The sequence below is a fragment of the Pelobates fuscus genome, chromosome 6 (genome assembly GCF_036172605.1).
Source record: "Pelobates fuscus isolate aPelFus1 chromosome 6, aPelFus1.pri, whole genome shotgun sequence".
Classification (NCBI taxonomy): domain Eukaryota; kingdom Metazoa; phylum Chordata; class Amphibia; order Anura; family Pelobatidae; genus Pelobates; species Pelobates fuscus.
The window spans coordinates 212046321-212059002 of record NC_086322.1 but is presented as its reverse complement, the minus strand read 5'-3'; the positions used below and the strand labels follow the sequence as shown (position 1 = coordinate 212059002).

The following is a 12682-nucleotide window of genomic DNA, read 5'->3' as shown; positions in this document are numbered from 1 at the left end:
TAAGAATGAGCTGAAAGCGAGAGGATATGTCTAAAGAATTTCAATTCTGAATTTGAAATTCAGGCAGAAACTGATATTGAACAAAGTGTAAAATAACAAAATCAAGAGACTTTTATGAAGTTTGTGAAGATGATTGACATTGACGGTTATAAAAACCATTAAAGTAAAAGTAAAAAAACAGAATAGAATAACAATGAACATAAATTGACATCTGAAAGCTATGACAAGGGAATATGTTGTGCATGAAAACAGAAATACAGACAGTATTTCCCCATATGAACTAAAATCACGAAGTGTCATTTTTAATAAACTTATTGATCTGTTTTAATCATCTCAAGCTATTTGTATAAATTGTGCTTTTAGATTATTTCGTTTTGGAAGCTAATAAAAGCATTTAAAAAGTCAATTATTTTCAAATAGATAAATGATTACATTTAAAATAAGATCATTGGAAAAGACAGCACTACAATGAAACAATACTACTAATACTAAAACTATTATTACTACTAATACTATAAAGAAAATTCAGAGTTTCAGTGGTGACGATAGATTTCAAGCATTATGTTTATAAACCACCAAAGACATAAAGATAAATTAAAAATGAAGCGCTAGTGCAGTCTACTTTAAAATTAGAAACTGATTTGTTCAGTGAACTTGGCAGCAATGATTTGTAACCAAATGTCAAAATTCAAGAAAAATAGCCAAGCTGTGACAATAGCTGAGTTGGAGAATTTTTCCAAACAGCACTTTCTTTTGCCTAGATGTCTTCAATAAAACCCATAGTGCTATACACTGATCAACCACATTAAAATTACCTGCCTAATATCGCTTAAGTCTTCCTCGTGCTGCTAAAACAGCTCTGATGCGTCAAGGCATGGAATCCACACCTCTTAACATGTCCTGTGGTGTCTAGCACCAAGACATTAGCAGCAGATCCTTTAAGTCCTACAAGTTGGGAGGTGGGGCTTCCATGGATCAGATTTGTTGTTCCAGACCATCCTTAAATCAGATTAAGATCTGATGTCAGCTTGACCTCTTTGACATGTTCATCAAACCATTTCTGCAGTATGCATTATACTGCTGAAAGAGGCCACTACCATCAGGGAACACCATTACCATTAAGGAGTGTACATGGTCTGCAACAATCTCTAGGTAGGTGGTACGTGTCAAATAAACATCCACATGAATGCCAGGATCAAAGGTTACCCAGAAGAACACGCTGCCTTCACTGGCCTGCCTTCTTCCCATAGTGTATCCTGCTATAATCTCTTCCCCAAGTAAACAACACATCCAGTCATCCATCTGATCTAAAATAAAACAAGAATCATCAGACCAGGTAACCTTCTTCCATTGCTCCATGGCCCAGTTCTGATTCTTACATTCCCATTGAAGGCATTTTCAGAGGTGGACAGGTGTCAACATGGGCACTCTGACCGGTCTGTGGCTGTGCAGCCCCATAGGCAGCAAAACTGCAATGCATTGTGTGTTCTGAATCCCTTTCTATCATGCATTCCAGCATTATGGTTTTCAGCAATTTAAGCTACAGCAGCTGTTCTTTGAGATCGGAACAGGTGGGTTAGCCTTTCCTCCCTATATGTATCATGACCCTGACACTGGTTCAACAGTTGTTCTTCCTTGCACCACTTTTGGTAGGTACTAACCACTGCATACCAGGAACGACACACAAGACTAACCATTTTGAAGATGCTCTGACCCAGTCATCTAGCCATCACTATTTGACCCTTGTTAAAGTCATTCAGATCTTTACACCTACCCATTTTCCTGCTTCCAACACATGAATTAAAAAACTGGCTGGTCACTTGCTGCCTAAAATATCACACACCTTGTCAGGTGCCATTGTAAATATATAACCAATGTTATTCACTTCACCTTTCAGTGGTTTTAATGTTGTGGATGATCAGTGTAGTTTGGCTGGAAAGAAAATTTTCTTAAAGAGGAACCGCTACTTCCCAGGAATTTTATAATATGTTTACCTATCCCAATGGTTACCAAATATTTAAGAAGTGTGAACAATAACATATAATGCAGAAATTCATTTATCCTGCAACTGGGTGCCTCCATAATAGCTCCCTGTCCAGGCTTTTTGCCTTACCTTATCTGGATTATTATATAATTTCTTAAAACTTTAGTATAGGGGGCGGAGCTTGACCACCAGCCTGAATAGACGCCATGCATGCGAGCTCCTTTGTGACCACTCACAAAACCATAAATTTCACAAAATCGAAAGCCCGCCTCGACCCATAAAGGTCCCAGCTGCAATCTCTACCGTCTCCCGAGGCGATCGATGCCCTTTTTCCAACCTAAGGTCCAGCCCAGACGGAGATGGAAAACTGGGGCCTACCCCACATTGTCTCTCACGGGACATCACCCGACATCCCGTCCCACATGCCAGCTATGGGCCGCCACTCGCAAAAGTCGACAGCCACGGAACACAGGGACATCGGGACAATGTTCCAACGGCCCGTGCAGCCTCATCCCGCTCCGGCGGAAGCCCCGAGGCCCATCACCTCTACGCAGCCTAATGTCCCGGCACCTCAGGACGAGCAGAGTGGGGCGGAACAGTCAGCAACCGCTCATCTGATGAAACCCGACGCCCCCACCGACTCCACACCGTCGACCAGATATGACCTGAAGGTCCAGTTGACGGACTTTCCTAAAATTCTAGCAACCGGACTCGCTCCTATAAAAAACAACTTGAAAGCCATCACAGACCGGGTACAGGCCTTGGAGAGAGACATTGCTGATGTCCAAACTCAGATGACTGAGCTCCAAACCACAGTACAACAGATCTGGTCCCATCAAAGAGCCATCTCTGCACAAGTTACGGCTTTGGAAGACCGACACCACCGCACCAATATCAAAATAAGGGGCATCCCAATGGCAATCAAAGGACTTTCTATTTGTCTTTATTGTTCTGGTGATTTTCACTCTGCGTATTGGGTATTATCATTACACTCCTGTTGTTTTAGCAACGGTAACGGTATCCACCCACGAGTACTTAAGGAGCTAAGTGGGGAGATAAGTGAACCTCTGTATTTAATTTTTCAAGATTCTTTTGTTTCAGGTATTGTACCGGAGGATTGGAGGAAGGCAGATGTTGTTCCTATATTTAAAAAGGGTTCAAAATCCTTGCCTGGAAATTATAGACCTGTGAGCTTAACTTCTGTGACTGGGAAATTATTTGAACGGCTATTAAGGGATAATATTCAGGAATTCATTGGGAAGAACTGTCTTATTAGCAATAATCAGCATGGTTTTATGAAACATAGGTCATGTCAAACTAACCTAATTGCATTCTACGAAAAGTAAGTAGAAATATAGATCAGGGTGTTGCAGTGGATGTGATCTACTTGGATTTTGCCAAGGCATTTGATACGGTTCCTCACAATAGGTTAGTCTTCAAATTAAAAGAAATTGGTCTAGATGAATTTTCTTGTTCTTGGGTAGAACAGTGGCTTAAGGATAGAGTACAGCGAGTTGTCATAAATGGTAAATTTTCAAGCTGGACAAAAGTGGTAAGTGGTGTCCCTCAGGGTTCTGTTTTGGGACCGCTTCTATTTAACATATTTTTAAATGATCTTGAAATGGGCATTGAAAGCCATGTATCAGTGTTTGCAGATGACACAAAACTTTGTAAAGTAATAAAATGTGAGCAGGATATTGCCTTGCTGCAGAGGGATTTGGATAGATTGGGGGACTGGGCACTAAAATGGCAGACGAAATTTAACGTAGAAAAATGCAAAGTTATGCACTTCGGGGTTAAGAATGCACAAGCAATTTACACCCTAAATGGTAGTGAACTAGGGATAACCACACACGAGAAGGATTTGGGAATTGTTATAGACAACAAATTAGGTAGCAATATGCAATGTCAATCTGCCGTTGCTAAGGCCAGTAAGGTTTTGTCATGTATAAATAGGGGCATAAATTCTCGAGATGAAAATATAATTTTGCCTCTTTATAAATCGCTGGTAAGACCACACCTTGAATATACTGTGCAATTTTGGGCACCTGTTCTAAAGAAGGATATCATGGCACTAGAAAAAGTGCAGAGACGAGCTACAAAATTGATAAAAGGAATGGAGCATTTTAGTTATGAAGAAAGGTTAAAAAATTTAAATCTCTTCAGTTTGGAAAAACGGCGCCTTAGAGGGGATATGATAACATTATACAAATATATTCGGGGCCAGTACAAACCATTATCTGGAAATCTATTCATAAACAGGGCTATACATAGGACACGAGGTCACACATTTAGGCTTGAAGAAAGGAGATTTCATCTAAGGCAAAGAACAGTTTTTTTTACAGTAAGAGCAATAAGGATATGGAACTCATTGCCGAAAGAGGTGGTTTTGTCAGAGTCTATACAGATGTTTAAATTGCAATTGGATAAATACTTGCAAAAACATAACATACAGGGATACAATTTCTAATTAGTGGGATAATAGCTGCTTGATCCAAGGAGACATCTGACTGCTATTTTGGGGTCAAGAAGGAACTTTTTCCTAGTTTGTTGCAAAATTGGAAGCGCTTCAGACTGGGTTTTTTGCCTTCTTTTGGATCAACAGCAAAAGCATATGTGAGGAAGGCTGAACTTGATGGACGCAAGTCTCTTTTCAGCTATGTAACTATGTAACTATGTAACTATGTAACATGCACAATTTATAATGCATTAAACAAATGCACTAAAATACAAAAAACTGATCGGTAATAAATCCTGTCTTAAGTATAAGATCAGTACGATGTCCGCCATCAGTTTTCAAGAATAAGAAAGTCTGCCCCTACACCACACGAACACAGGGATAAAAAAATCCCTGACGAAACACCTACTGACGGCCGCAAAATCCCTAATTCCTGCACTATGGAAGCAAAGGGGTGCGCCCACCTTCCCGCAATGGATGAATAAAATTGGTGAGATCTATAACATGGAATCCCTAACGGCAATGCTATACGGTAGGCTGGAAAAATGCACCCGTGCTGCTGTTACTCTCGTCGGGCGGGGTGGGGAGCCGAGTCCCCCCCCAATTCCCACCCCTTCCTCTCTCCCTCCACAACCTCCCCTCTCATGCTACTACTTAACTACACCCGCTGTCCAGGGGATTATACAATAAAAGTTAACTTCAACATTACACTTAATGCGTACCATGACCGATACACTCCATACCCCACAGGGCGATCAGGCCTTCAGGTCACAGCACTTAGCCTCGCAGCGTCTATTGACTGTCGACCCATGTAGGCCTCTGACAGGACGACATGATTTACTAATACGATTCTCAGACTCCCCTATGTAGGGCCCATGTATTCATGAGAAGCCTTTGCCGCCCCTGACAAGAACGATAGATCTAGGCGATACAATGTACGCAACATGTTTTAAGACTGTAAACTTGCTAGCCACTAACAATCCAACATGTCATTATTTATCACTATCACGGAAATGCATTCTTAGACAGTCTCAAACACCTCAAAATGCTACTGCCCTGCAGACTGTCTTGTAAACCCAACTAACTTTTAGCTCCCCTTATCCGCCTGAACCCATAAGCTGTTTAACAGCAAACCTAAGCACAGCAGCCACTTCCCATACAACAGCACTCAATGCAGGATATCAATGTAATAGAGCCCGATTACAGCACAAACCCTTGGCAGTGAGATACCCACCCCAACATACAGGCTAGGAGGGAGCCTCCTTGCATTAAGCCTCAATCTGCATATGATGTTGGCCTCGGCCATATCCCTGACCGCAGCTTCATCTATCCCCCATGGCGGAACATAGCATAATTTGAAAACTCTCATACACGGGACCCCGCTTATATACGCTGATACACAAATACACTTCGGTTTGACACCCATGTTACCAGTTCATCCCTCGAACCCTTCCTGTGCCCAGAATCAGATCTTTGTCACTATAAATGTAACCTGTAACTATGTTCATATGTTCCGTATTGTTACTTCATTGCACCTCGTTTGGTGGCTGGTGTATGCATAGATTACCCTGAATTGTCTGAACAATTTAAAATTTAAAATAAAGATTGGCAAAAAAAAAAAAAAAAAAAAGGATGTCTCACAAGAAAAACAACAATTTTCAGTTATGTGACTATTACGTGATTAATTGGATTTGAATAAATTTGTGGACTGAAAATCCATTATGCGGTGCTGAGTATAATGCGGTGAAATACGGTATTTAGCAAAGTCGCAAAAAATTATTTACGTTCATGAAAAGTGTGATGGAGATGTTTCTCATATTGAAAAAAAAATATTTCACGTAGCATTTTAGAATGCGATAAAAATATTAAATGCAGACAGACTAATATCAGAGAACCCATGCTGCCGGTGTCATTTAGGTGATTTATGTGAAGGAGCAGAGGAGAATTTAGTACCCTGAATACAACTCTGCTCTACTTGTATACAGCTCTAACACGATGAGATGTGGTGAAGAATGTATCTGTAATGATAATTTTGCTCATGTTTAATCAATATTCATCATGCAAGATTGAGACATATCAGATCTAAGTGCCTCTTAATCTATTTTTATATCACAGTAACAAACATGATTGAATACCAACAAGATAACAAGATTTCTTCTACTTTAGTAAACATGATGACATTTCCATGATGCTCATCAATGCCAATTGAGGTAATCAATCGCTTTGTTTGCTTACTGTAGAAAGCTTCCAGAACATATGTAGAAAAAGATACTAATGAAGCAGTCAATAAATGTAGCATACTTATCATTACAGTACACTGAGACGCTTTAACAATATCTGTAAGGTGCCCAACTATATCAAGTCATTTGCTTATGCCCATACCTGCGCATCCTTTTGCATTATTCATATATAGTGTGTTTTCAATTATATTTTTTCCAGTCAATTTATAAATTTATATACAAGAAAATTATTCAGGTGGATTAAGCTGACAAGTTGATTACTTAGACACATGCATGTGTTAACAGAACTACATCAAGAGAACAGGTTACCTTTTACACCAAGAATGATAACTGTTTTGTAATTGATTTTGGCATTTAAATCGGCAATTTCAAGTTTGTTATACTAATTAAGGGTGTTTCATATCCTAAAAGCTTTCAGAAAATAATTTTAAAAATCTAATTAACCCTTTCATGAAAGGCAAGGATAATATTTTCAGGATTTACTATTCCTTGGCCCAAATGGTTTTATCCTTTTGTAACTAGTTAGTAAATGTGCATATCCCATGTAGAGCTCAGCAGATGTCATCACCCCCAAATCGCAGTCAGTCAGTTACATCATGAAGAACCTGTCACTGTATAAGTAGATAGACTAGGAAAGTTGAGCCATTTGCCACTTAATGCAATCTAGCTAATGTGGTGAAATAAATAGCTTGACCTAATGGGTCATTCTAAGGGTAATTTAAAAAGAAAACAAAAAAAGCATGGAAGGCAAAGCTTGTTACTAGGGAAGTGTGCGTTACTAGTAATCAAGAAGGGGGGTTATAATTTTATATATATAATTATTATAGAGTACTATAGAGTCTTAATAACTTGTTGATTACTCTCCTTTATAAAGGGAAACATTGCCTTGGTATATATTATTCATTTAAGAATATGCAGATCTTAATGTAATAGCTTTGGCGCATAAGTGCTGTTCTCAAACAATGTAATTCTGAGAAACAGAAATGTTTCTATTTTTTCTGAGAGCACACCTCTGGTGGATCTGGATCTCAGACAGAAAATGCCCTTCCGTCAGTGCATTCAAGTAAATTATCCATCCGTCTACACAGAAACATTTGTGTTTGATACATAGATACAGATCCAGAAACATGGAGGATGAAAAAAGGATTTGCAGAGGAAACATATAGGAAGAAGGGGATGAAAGAGAGGGGACAATGGGGAGGAAGGTGACGCATAAATAAGGAAGGAAGGAATATGAACACACAAGAAGCTATTTGACAAACCAAAAAGAAACAAGATTGATCTTAGATACATGAAATAGACCTAGCAGTGTGAGTCAGACCTCTAGGCAAGCAGATGGAGCTGAGATTTATAGAACACACTGTGATGTCTATTTCTCTGTAACTTGTATGTAATAAATCGATTTTTTGTCTTTCTGCCTAGAGATTTCAAACATACTTGGGTTTATTAGCTAAACTTGGAAATTCAGAAAGGGTGTTGTGAATTCTATTCCAAAAAAGTCAAACTGGAAAACAGCTTATTTGGAGAGTTCACCTATACAGCATACTGATTCCACATTTCTTTAACATGATTATCAATGATCTTGTAAAGGTATTGAAGGTTACATATCAAAAACTAAAGTCAAAGAAAATTTAGGCACCCTAATATGGTCTGAAATGGTGTATTTTCTGCTACAGAATAGGTTTGAATGAATCGGAGGAACAGGGCAAGCTAAAGGAAGATAAGGCATAAGGCAAGATCCACTTCCTTTGTTAAAGGACTACTATAGTGCCAGGAAAACAAACCAGTTTTCCTGGCACTATAGGGTCTTTAGGCTCCCCCCTCCCTCCCCCCCCCCCCTCACCCTCAGGGTCCCACTCCAAGGCAACACCCTTTGTTTTAGGACCCACCCCTCTCATTAGGCTCCACCCCTCACAATCGGCACTGGGTGGCAAAGTATTATTGATGTGGAGCTCAGGCACACCAACAACATGGAGCTAATAGAAAATATGGTCATTAGGACACAAAATATGGACAGAAAGTTTTGCACTCAAAATAGGGACTGTCTCTACTAAATAGGAGCACATGGGAAGTTTGCTGGTGTAGTGGATATGATATGAACACTGCTAAATACCATTTAGTGTAACTTTTCTCAAACTATGACTTTTGTAATACAGCGGGCTCTAGTGAATCAAGCTGTAAGAGTTTTCCTAGCAAACCTTAATTAAAGGTTCTTGAAAACTTTATGCTGAACCACATAGAGAAACTTTAAAATACCCTGTTTTCTATTTTAACAACGTAACAGAATTTATAAATGCTGCCAGGCCAGTTGACTACAAGCACGTTTGTTGAACTGAAGTGGATATAACTCAGGTCTGTAAAGCAATCAGCCAAATATCACAAGCCATGGTCCAATGCATTAAACAGTTGGCTAACAGGCAAGACTATTTATTCCTGGAGCCTTTTCTCATATTTCTATATGTCTACAGAAATTCCCATTAACTTCACTGTAAATTCAATGTGTATTGCAAATTTGGCATTTGATATTTACGCTCAGGATCATGTTTGTGGTGGATATATTTCACGCTTTCAGGATGATTTCACGTAAATTAACATAAGAGTATTAAAAGTGACAGTAAGATTTGTTTTCAGCATTTATAAGTAATTATTCAGTAGAAATGTGATGATGGGCACGGTCTAGTTTTTCTACTTTACTTCCCGTTGTGATGTTTTATGCTTTGTGAATTCGGCCCTCAGAGTTGATGCTGCTCTTCTATACAAAAATGTAGCCTAGGGAGACTGATAAGCCTATGGCTGATTTCCTTGGATGAATAAATGCCTCACTAGGCTCAGTAAACCAATATAAAAAAAATGTGCAACCTTGTTATTCACAGCCACATAAGGTGCCATTGTTGGGATATATGTGGTAAAAAAATATAATTTATGGCATATCAGATAAGCACTTTCTTTTTTTAATCTTAAATTCCTTAGGCACCAGGGACCAGTTTGTACTCCATCCACAGAAAAACAAAAAAAAGACTTATGCTGCTATTCAGCCACATCTGTTAAATGCCCTAGAGTACAGTAAAAAACAAACAAGCAAACAAAAAACACTGCCTGCTAAGATTTACTCCCATAGAAATCTGTGAGAAAAACTTCTATTCAAGACCTACTGAGAACACTATAGCCCAGCAAAAAAGATAGATTTTCTATTTTTTTAAACTCAAAGTCTAAATATGCATTACATGCCTTACTGAGTAAAAAGGGACTGTTACTTTACATGTGCTATCACCATTACTATAACCAATTTAACCCTTTCAGTACTGCAAACAAAACCATGTAAAACCATTGCACACTCATTCTAAAAAAAAACAACTAATTTATGGGACTAGGAGGCTGGGCATCTGCCGCCCCTTTAATAGAAGCCATTGAATTTAATAAGAATGTTTTATTAAGTATTACTGCCCGGTTGACTGAGTATCTCTTTGTCTTGTACGAGGCACCATATATTTTTTCACAAGACAGGCACACCTAATTTTAGGTGTGGCTAGAGGTTTGTCCATGGGCAGGGCTGTTCTTACTTACCTGTAATATTTGCAGCTACAATGTAACTTAGAACAAGAACAATGTATCTTATTTACACAGACTGATTTTGAAACACATTAATAAAATAACACATTTCTGTGACTATTATTATTACCGTGGAGCTCTGTTATACACTCTAACAATATGGAGCACCTAGAACAGAGGATGTTTTTTGGTCCAAAATAGGGATTGCCCCTCCTAAACAGGAACAGTTAGGACTTGTGCTCTCCATCTTGTAGTCCATGGGGTGGAGAAGGAGGAGTGACCACTAACCAAGCTTATGTGATTTTTGGAAGTTCTATGCGTCCACACTTTTATTTTCTTTCTTAATTTATTTGTATTGTTTTTCAGTTAGAGAGCCAATTGGGCTTCTGTTATTGCATGCTAAGCATAACTTAACAGTTATCCATTAACTCCTTCAATTCAATACTCGTGTTTACATGATTGCAAGAGCTTGCATTAATACTCCACAAACGTGTATACACGATTTGCTTAATTGCAAATGAAAGCAAACAAATGTAATTTGCAAATTATTTCTTTTGTAAGTCCTGAAAGTCACAGCTCGGTGGCACCAAAAGCCACCAAGCTGTGACCTTCAGAAGCTGAATACAGATACTGACTGTCTACATTCAGCTCTCTGTAGCAACTCCTCTTGTCGGAGCTGCTACATTTCCGGATGGGAGGAAGAGCATGGACAGATGGCAGCAGCAGCCTCTTTCCTCTGATTTTACACTTACCTGAGACTGCTGCTGTCTGTAGGAGAAAGCTGTCTGTCCTGATAATGCTGCCATGGAGGGCTGCAGCCTGTTAGATTTTTAGTGATTAAGCTGCAGTCTGGGGTAGGGGATAGTAAGGTCCTCAGAGGTGGCTCATAATGCTGGGATGGGGGAGGACTGGCACAGGATGTTTGGCCCTCTTCCAGGCTTCGCAGGGAGCAGTGTTGTTGCTTTTCGCATGAAGGGCACACCCACCCTCCAGGAGAAATAGATAATCGGAGGGTGGCTGAGGCTAATAGGGAGTCCTGTCAGCAGCCACCAGACTCTGTCCCTTGCTACATTACTATGTCAATCTACACATCACATTATAATGGAGCAGGAAAGCAGCATGTGGGATGTCTGATGGCTGCTGTCAGGATTTACAACACACTGTCACCTCTACACCACCAAAGTAAATGTGTGTGTTTCTAACAGTGTGTGCGAGTGTGTGTCGGCATGTGTAAGTGTGCATATGTTTGACAGTGTGTGAGTTTGCCACCGTGTATATGTGTGTATGTATCTGACAATGTGTGTTACTGGCAGTGTATGTATGTGTGTGACAGTGTGTTTCTTTCAGCATGTGTCTATGTGTCTGACATTTTTTTGGTGTCTGTATAAGTGTTTATATATGTCTCTTATAGTGCATCTGTGTGTGCCTGAGAATGTGAGTCTGTGTGTGGCAGTTAAGATGTGTGTGTGTCTTTCTGGCAGTTGTAGCAGTATGTGATTGGAATATCTATCTATACGTATAAACGTGTGAATATGTGTCTGTGTTTTAGAGTGTGTATACACATGCATCAGTGTGCAAATGTATACATGTATTAGTATGTGTGTGTCCAAAGAAGCAACATGGCTGCAATAAGTTTGATATGTTATGGGCAATTAGCATCTCCAAACATCATCTCTTCATAGAGGTGCATTGAATCAATGCATTTCTATGGGGAATGAAATGAAAATTAAATTTCTCCTGCTCTTAGTCAGTATACCTTTTTAATGTGTGTATGTAATTAGCCCTTTATTACTATTGCGGTATTGGTACTATTGATTGGATATGCACTATTCTATGCACTTTTTTCTGTCAAAGTTACTTGATGTATTTCTTCAATGCATGAATAAATGTTTTTTATGTGTAAACCTTGGTTTGCCTTGGGTTCATTACTATATCTAATATGTTTAAAGGGAGGAGGGACAATGCCAGAAAAAAAAGAGCAGTTGAAGATATGTGTTAAGGACAGCACAAGGCAAGGGGAAAGAGATCTGATAAGGTGAGATGGGATGGGATCAAGCAGAGAAACATGGGGTGAGAGAAAATGAGAAGAGAAGCCACCTCCTGGTCAGTAGCCTGGGAAAAGGCCTAAAGTGTAGGAAAGGCCAAGTGCAGTTGAGAGAAAGATTAGCGAAAGGGGGAATTCTTTCTTTAAAGTAGCCAGTAAAGTAGCCTGCAAAGCTATGGGCTGAAAGGTTAATATGGGAGATGGCCACAGCAGGGCAAAGAAGAGAGTTGAAGGTTTTAAAGTGATCCCTGGGACTGTGAGAGAATGAACTCATTGAACTCATTAAAGAAAAAAAGTATGATTGTTTTGCAATGGTGAGGGCCGCACTATACAAACGCAAGATTAATTTATAATTGAGAAGGTCTGTCAGTGTTCAGTTGAATGGGAGCATCTCTGTAGGGAGAGGG

At 39.4% G+C, this 12682-nt stretch overlaps 1 protein-coding gene across 1 annotated transcript in view; it reads right to left on the bottom strand.

Moving 5' to 3' along the window:
- The window catches only part of DNAH6 (dynein axonemal heavy chain 6), a 257043-nt gene that overhangs the window by 71767 nt on the left and 172594 nt on the right, over positions 1–12682 (bottom strand). The gene's annotated exons all lie outside the window — the stretch shown is intronic.